Source organism: Populus euphratica, unplaced genomic scaffold, assembly GCF_000495115.2.
Source record: "Populus euphratica unplaced genomic scaffold, PopEup_1.0 scaffold694.1, whole genome shotgun sequence".
Lineage (NCBI taxonomy): Eukaryota > Viridiplantae > Streptophyta > Magnoliopsida > Malpighiales > Salicaceae > Populus > Populus euphratica.
In genome coordinates, this window is record NW_011500564.1 from 3,307 (window position 1) to 10,690 (window position 7,384).

Genomic DNA, 7,384 nt, shown 5'->3' on the forward strand with positions numbered 1-7,384 from the left:
TTGTTGTTGTTGTTGTTGTTGTTGTTGTTGTTGTTGTTGTTGTTGTTGTTGTTGTTGTTGTTGTTGTTGTTGTTGTTGTTGTTGTTGTTGTTGTTGTTGTTGTTGTTGTTGTTGTTGTTGTTGTTGTTGTTGTTGTTGTTGTTGTTGTTGTTGTTGTTGTTGTTGTTGTTGTTGTTGTTGTTGTTGTTGTTGTTGTTGTTGTTGTTGTTGTTGTTGTTGTTGTTGTTGTTGTTGTTGTTGTTGTTGTTGTTGTTGTTGTTGTTGTTGTTGTTGTTGTTGTTGTTGTTGTTGTTGTTGTTGTTGTTGTTGTTGTTGTTGTTGTTGTTGTTGTTGTTGTTGTTGTTGTTGTTGTTGTTGTTGTTGTTGTTGTTGTTGTTGTTGTTGTTGTTGTTGTTGTTGTTGTTGTTGTTGTTGTTGTTGTTGTTGTTGTTGTTGTTGTTGTTGTTGTTGTTGTTGTTGTTGTTGTTGTTGTTGTTGTTGTTGTTGTTGTTGTTGTTGTTGTTGTTGTTGTTGTTGTTGTTGTTGTTGTTGTTGTTGTTGTTGTTGTTGTTGTTGTTGTTGTTGTTGTTGTTGTTGTTGTTGTTGTTGTTGTTGTTGTTGTTGTTGTTGTTGTTGTTGTTGTTGTTGTTGTTGTTGTTGTTGTTGTTGTTGTTGTTGTTGTTGTTGTTGTTGTTGTTGTTGTTGTTGTTGTTGTTGTTGTTGTTGTTGTTGTTGTTGTTGTTGTTGTTGTTGTTGTTGTTGTTGTTGTTGTTGTTGTTGTTGTTGTTGTTGTTGTTGTTGTTGTTGTTGTTGTTGTTGTTGTTGTTGTTGTTGTTGTTGTTGTTGTTGTTGTTGTTGTTGTTGTTGTTGTTGTTGTTGTTGTTGTTGTTGTTGTTGTTGTTGTTGTTGTTGTTGTTGTTGTTGTTGTTGTTGTTGTTGTTGTTGTTGTTGTTGTTGTTGTTGTTGTTGTTGTTGTTGTTGTTGTTGTTGTTGTTGTTGTTGTTGTTGTTGTTGTTGTTGTTGTTGTTGTTGTTGTTGTTGTTGTTGTTGTTGTTGTTGTTGTTGTTGTTGTTGTTGTTGTTGTTGTTGTTGTTGTTGTTGTTGTTGTTGTTGTTGTTGTTGTTGTTGTTGTTGTTGTTGTTGTTGTTGTTGTTGTTGTTGTTGTTGTTGTTGTTGTTGTTGTTGTTGTTGTTGTTGTTGTTGTTGTTGTTGTTGTTGTTGTTGTTGTTGTTGTTGTTGTTGTTGTTGTTGTTGTTGTTGTTGTTGTTGTTGTTGTTGTTGTTGTTGTTGTTGTTGTTGTTGTTGTTGTTGTTGTTGTTGTTGTTGTTGTTGTTGTTGTTGTTGTTGTTGTTGTTGTTGTTGTTGTTGTTGTTGTTGTTGTTGTTGTTGTTGTTGTTGTTGTTGTTGTTGTTGTTGTTGTTGTTGTTGTTGTTGTTGTTGTTGTTGTTGTTGTTGTTGTTGTTGTTGTTGTTGTTGTTGTTGTTGTTGTTGTTGTTGTTGTTGTTGTTGTTGTTGTTGTTGTTGTTGTTGTTGTTGTTGTTGTTGTTGTTGTTGTTGTTGTTGTTGTTGTTGTTGTTGTTGTTGTTGTTGTTGTTGTTGTTGTTGTTGTTGTTGTTGTTGTTGTTGTTGTTGTTGTTGTTGTTGTTGTTGTTGTTGTTGTTGTTGTTGTTGTTGTTGTTGTTGTTGTTGTTGTTGTTGTTGTTGTTGTTGTTGTTGTTGTTGTTGTTGTTGTTGTTGTTGTTGTTGTTGTTGTTGTTGTTGTTGTTGTTGTTGTTGTTGTTGTTGTTGTTGTTGTTGTTGTTGTTGTTGTTGTTGTTGTTGTTGTTGTTGTTGTTGTTGTTGTTGTTGTTGTTGTTGTTGTTGTTGTTGTTGTTGTTGTTGTTGTTGTTGTTGTTGTTGTTGTTGTTGTTGTTGTTGTTGTTGTTGTTGTTGTTGTTGTTGTTGTTGTTGTTGTTGTTGTTGTTGTTGTTGTTGTTGTTGTTGTTGTTGTTGTTGTTGTTGTTGTTGTTGTTGTTGTTGTTGTTGTTGTTGTTGTTGTTGTTGTTGTTGTTGTTGTTGTTGTTGTTGTTGTTGTTGTTGTTGTTGTTGTTGTTGTTGTTGTTGTTGTTGTTGTTGTTGTTGTTGTTGTTGTTGTTGTTGTTGTTGTTGTTGTTGTTGTTGTTGTTGTTGTTGTTGTTGTTGTTGTTGTTGTTGTTGTTGTTGTTGTTGTTGTTGTTGTTGTTGTTGTTGTTGTTGTTGTTGTTGTTGTTGTTGTTGTTGTTGTTGTTGTTGTTGTTGTTGTTGTTGTTGTTGTTGTTGTTGTTGTTGTTGTTGTTGTTGTTGTTGTTGTTGTTGTTGTTGTTGTTGTTGTTGTTGTTGTTGTTGTTGTTGTTGTTGTTGTTGTTGTTGTTGTTGTTGTTGTTGTTGTTGTTGTTGTTGTTGTTGTTGTTGTTGTTGTTGTTGTTGTTGTTGTTGTTGTTGTTGTTGTTGTTGTTGTTGTTGTTGTTGTTGTTGTTGTTGTTGTTGTTGTTGTTGTTGTTGTTGTTGTTGTTGTTGTTGTTGTTGTTGTTGTTGTTGTTGTTGTTGTTGTTGTTGTTGTTGTTGTTGTTGTTGTTGTTGTTGTTGTTGTTGTTGTTGTTGTTGTTGTTGTTGTTGTTGTTGTTGTTGTTGTTGTTGTTGTTGTTGTTGTTGTTGTTGTTGTTGTTGTTGTTGTTGTTGTTGTTGTTGTTGTTGTTGTTGTTGTTGTTGTTGTTGTTGTTGTTGTTGTTGTTGTTGTTGTTGTTGTTGTTGTTGTTGTTGTTGTTGTTGTTGTTGTTGTTGTTGTTGTTGTTGTTGTTGTTGTTGTTGTTGTTGTTGTTGTTGTTGTTGTTGTTGTTGTTGTTGTTGTTGTTGTTGTTGTTGTTGTTGTTGTTGTTGTTGTTGTTGTTGTTGTTGTTGTTGTTGTTGTTGTTGTTGTTGTTGTTGTTGTTGTTGTTGTTGTTGTTGTTGTTGTTGTTGTTGTTGTTGTTGTTGTTGTTGTTGTTGTTGTTGTTGTTGTTGTTGTTGTTGTTGTTGTTGTTGTTGTTGTTGTTGTTGTTGTTGTTGTTGTTGTTGTTGTTGTTGTTGTTGTTGTTGTTGTTGTTGTTGTTGTTGTTGTTGTTGTTGTTGTTGTTGTTGTTGTTGTTGTTGTTGTTGTTGTTGTTGTTGTTGTTGTTGTTGTTGTTGTTGTTGTTGTTGTTGTTGTTGTTGTTGTTGTTGTTGTTGTTGTTGTTGTTGTTGTTGTTGTTGTTGTTGTTGTTGTTGTTGTTGTTGTTGTTGTTGTTGTTGTTGTTGTTGTTGTTGTTGTTGTTGTTGTTGTTGTTGTTGTTGTTGTTGTTGTTGTTGTTGTTGTTGTTGTTGTTGTTGTTGTTGTTGTTGTTGTTGTTGTTGTTGTTGTTGTTGTTGTTGTTGTTGTTGTTGTTGTTGTTGTTGTTGTTGTTGTTGTTGTTGTTGTTGTTGTTGTTGTTGTTGTTGTTGTTGTTGTTGTTGTTGTTGTTGTTGTTGTTGTTGTTGTTGTTGTTGTTGTTGTTGTTGTTGTTGTTGTTGTTGTTGTTGTTGTTGTTGTTGTTGTTGTTGTTGTTGTTGTTGTTGTTGTTGTTGTTGTTGTTGTTGTTGTTGTTGTTGTTGTTGTTGTTGTTGTTGTTGTTGTTGTTGTTGTTGTTGTTGTTGTTGTTGTTGTTGTTGTTGTTGTTGTTGTTGTTGTTGTTGTTGTTGTTGTTGTTGTTGTTGTTGTTGTTGTTGTTGTTGTTGTTGTTGTTGTTGTTGTTGTTGTTGTTGTTGTTGTTGTTGTTGTTGTTGTTGTTGTTGTTGTTGTTGTTGTTGTTGTTGTTGTTGTTGTTGTTGTTGTTGTTGTTGTTGTTGTTGTTGTTGTTGTTGTTGTTGTTGTTGTTGTTGTTGTTGTTGTTGTTGTTGTTGTTGTTGTTGTTGTTGTTGTTGTTGTTGTTGTTGTTGTTGTTGTTGTTGTTGTTGTTGTTGTTGTTGTTGTTGTTGTTGTTGTTGTTGTTGTTGTTGTTGTTGTTGTTGTTGTTGTTGTTGTTGTTGTTGTTGTTGTTGTTGTTGTTGTTGTTGTTGTTGTTGTTGTTGTTGTTGTTGTTGTTGTTGTTGTTGTTGTTGTTGTTGTTGTTGTTGTTGTTGTTGTTGTTGTTGTTGTTGTTGTTGTTGTTGTTGTTGTTGTTGTTGTTGTTGTTGTTGTTGTTGTTGTTGTTGTTGTTGTTGTTGTTGTTGTTGTTGTTGTTGTTGTTGTTGTTGTTGTTGTTGTTGTTGTTGTTGTTGTTGTTGTTGTTGTTGTTGTTGTTGTTGTTGTTGTTGTTGTTGTTGTTGTTGTTGTTGTTGTTGTTGTTGTTGTTGTTGTTGTTGTTGTTGTTGTTGTTGTTGTTGTTGTTGTTGTTGTTGTTGTTGTTGTTGTTGTTGTTGTTGTTGTTGTTGTTGTTGTTGTTGTTGTTGTTGTTGTTGTTGTTGTTGTTGTTGTTGTTGTTGTTGTTGTTGTTGTTGTTGTTGTTGTTGTTGTTGTTGTTGTTGTTGTTGTTGTTGTTGTTGTTGTTGTTGTTGTTGTTGTTGTTGTTGTTGTTGTTGTTGTTGTTGTTGTTGTTGTTGTTGTTGTTGTTGTTGTTGTTGTTGTTGTTGTTGTTGTTGTTGTTGTTGTTGTTGTTGTTGTTGTTGTTGTTGTTGTTGTTGTTGTTGTTGTTGTTGTTGTTGTTGTTGTTGTTGTTGTTGTTGTTGTTGTTGTTGTTGTTGTTGTTGTTGTTGTTGTTGTTGTTGTTGTTGTTGTTGTTGTTGTTGTTGTTGTTGTTGTTGTTGTTGTTGTTGTTGTTGTTGTTGTTGTTGTTGTTGTTGTTGTTGTTGTTGTTGTTGTTGTTGTTGTTGTTGTTGTTGTTGTTGTTGTTGTTGTTGTTGTTGTTGTTGTTGTTGTTGTTGTTGTTGTTGTTGTTGTTGTTGTTGTTGTTGTTGTTGTTGTTGTTGTTGTTGTTGTTGTTGTTGTTGTTGTTGTTGTTGTTGTTGTTGTTGTTGTTGTTGTTGTTGTTGTTGTTGTTGTTGTTGTTGTTGTTGTTGTTGTTGTTGTTGTTGTTGTTGTTGTTGTTGTTGTTGTTGTTGTTGTTGTTGTTGTTGTTGTTGTTGTTGTTGTTGTTGTTGTTGTTGTTGTTGTTGTTGTTGTTGTTGTTGTTGTTGTTGTTGTTGTTGTTGTTGTTGTTGTTGTTGTTGTTGTTGTTGTTGTTGTTGTTGTTGTTGTTGTTGTTGTTGTTGTTGTTGTTGTTGTTGTTGTTGTTGTTGTTGTTGTTGTTGTTGTTGTTGTTGTTGTTGTTGTTGTTGTTGTTGTTGTTGTTGTTGTTGTTGTTGTTGTTGTTGTTGTTGTTGTTGTTGTTGTTGTTGTTGTTGTTGTTGTTGTTGTTGTTGTTGTTGTTGTTGTTGTTGTTGTTGTTGTTGTTGTTGTTGTTGTTGTTGTTGTTGTTGTTGTTGTTGTTGTTGTTGTTGTTGTTGTTGTTGTTGTTGTTGTTGTTGTTGTTGTTGTTGTTGTTGTTGTTGTTGTTGTTGTTGTTGTTGTTGTTGTTGTTGTTGTTGTTGTTGTTGTTGTTGTTGTTGTTGTTGTTGTTGTTGTTGTTGTTGTTGTTGTTGTTGTTGTTGTTGTTGTTGTTGTTGTTGTTGTTGTTGTTGTTGTTGTTGTTGTTGTTGTTGTTGTTGTTGTTGTTGTTGTTGTTGTTGTTGTTGTTGTTGTTGTTGTTGTTGTTGTTGTTGTTGTTGTTGTTGTTGTTGTTGTTGTTGTTGTTGTTGTTGTTGTTGTTGTTGTTGTTGTTGTTGTTGTTGTTGTTGTTGTTGTTGTTGTTGTTGTTGTTGTTGTTGTTGTTGTTGTTGTTGTTGTTGTTGTTGTTGTTGTTGTTGTTGTTGTTGTTGTTGTTGTTGTTGTTGTTGTTGTTGTTGTTGTTGTTGTTGTTGTTGTTGTTGTTGTTGTTGTTGTTGTTGTTGTTGTTGTTGTTGTTGTTGTTGTTGTTGTTGTTGTTGTTGTTGTTGTTGTTGTTGTTGTTGTTGTTGTTGTTGTTGTTGTTGTTGTTGTTGTTGTTGTTGTTGTTGTTGTTGTTGTTGTTGTTGTTGTTGTTGTTGTTGTTGTTGTTGTTGTTGTTGTTGTTGTTGTTGTTGTTGTTGTTGTTGTTGTTGTTGTTGTTGTTGTTGTTGTTGTTGTTGTTGTTGTTGTTGTTGTTGTTGTTGTTGTTGTTGTTGTTGTTGTTGTTGTTGTTGTTGTTGTTGTTGTTGTTGTTGTTGTTGTTGTTGTTGTTGTTGTTGTTGTTGTTGTTGTTGTTGTTGTTGTTGTTGTTGTTGTTGTTGTTGTTGTTGTTGTTGTTGTTGTTGTTGTTGTTGTTGTTGTTGTTGTTGTTGTTGTTGTTGTTGTTGTTGTTGTTGTTGTTGTTGTTGTTGTTGTTGTTGTTGTTGTCATCTATAATTTATACACTTAACCTCCTTGTGGTTCGACCCCGGTCTTGCCGGGTTATTTATTACTTCGACACTCCTGCACTTGGGAGAAGACATCAACCTTTTAGTCGTGTCAGAAGGTTTAATGTGAAGTTACCTTTCAGCTATTCACTCAATTTGAAGGGTGTTGGGTTCTACTTATACACTAAGCTTAGAAAGAGTTGGGTTCAGGTTGTGACTACATCCAAAAGCGCGTTGCAATCGCGTCCCTAGACCAATAAGGGATTAGGCCGACCCCCCTATAGCCTAACATGGAGGTGGGCGCAACGCATCTTTGGCCCAACGTGGGGTTGGGTGTGGACGTGCCCTTACCTAACTTAGAGTTGGGTGCGAGCATGCCACGATCAAATATAGTGTCGGGCACCATAAAAGGCATTATCTCATTTTGAGTTATGATTTTTATGCGATAACCTTTAAATGAGGGAGACTTAAGGAAATCATGATCGTAGTTTTTAAATTCGGCCTGGTGGTCTGTCTGGTCCAAAGCCTAGGTTCCGGGTTTTGACCGGGTCAATCTCTATTTAAAAAAATATTCAAAATGATGTTATTTTAGGAAAAAAACAAAAAAGTCAACGAGTTACAACTAAGTTTGTGACTGGGTTTTGCTAGGTCACCGGGTCACACCGGTCATGACTTTTTCTATTTTTTCTTTAACATGACCCGATTCTAGCTCCGGGTTGGTCAATGACACGACTAAAAGATTGATGTCTTCTCTCAAGTACAGGAGTGTCGAAATAATAAATAACCCGGTAAGACCGGGGTCGAACCACGGGGAGGTTAATTGTACAAATTATAAATAATAATAATACAACAACAATAACAATAAGAACAACATCAACGACAACAATAATAACAACAACAACAATAATAATAATAATAATAATAATAATAATAATAGTAATAATAGCAATAATAATAATAATAATAATAATAATAATAATAATAATAA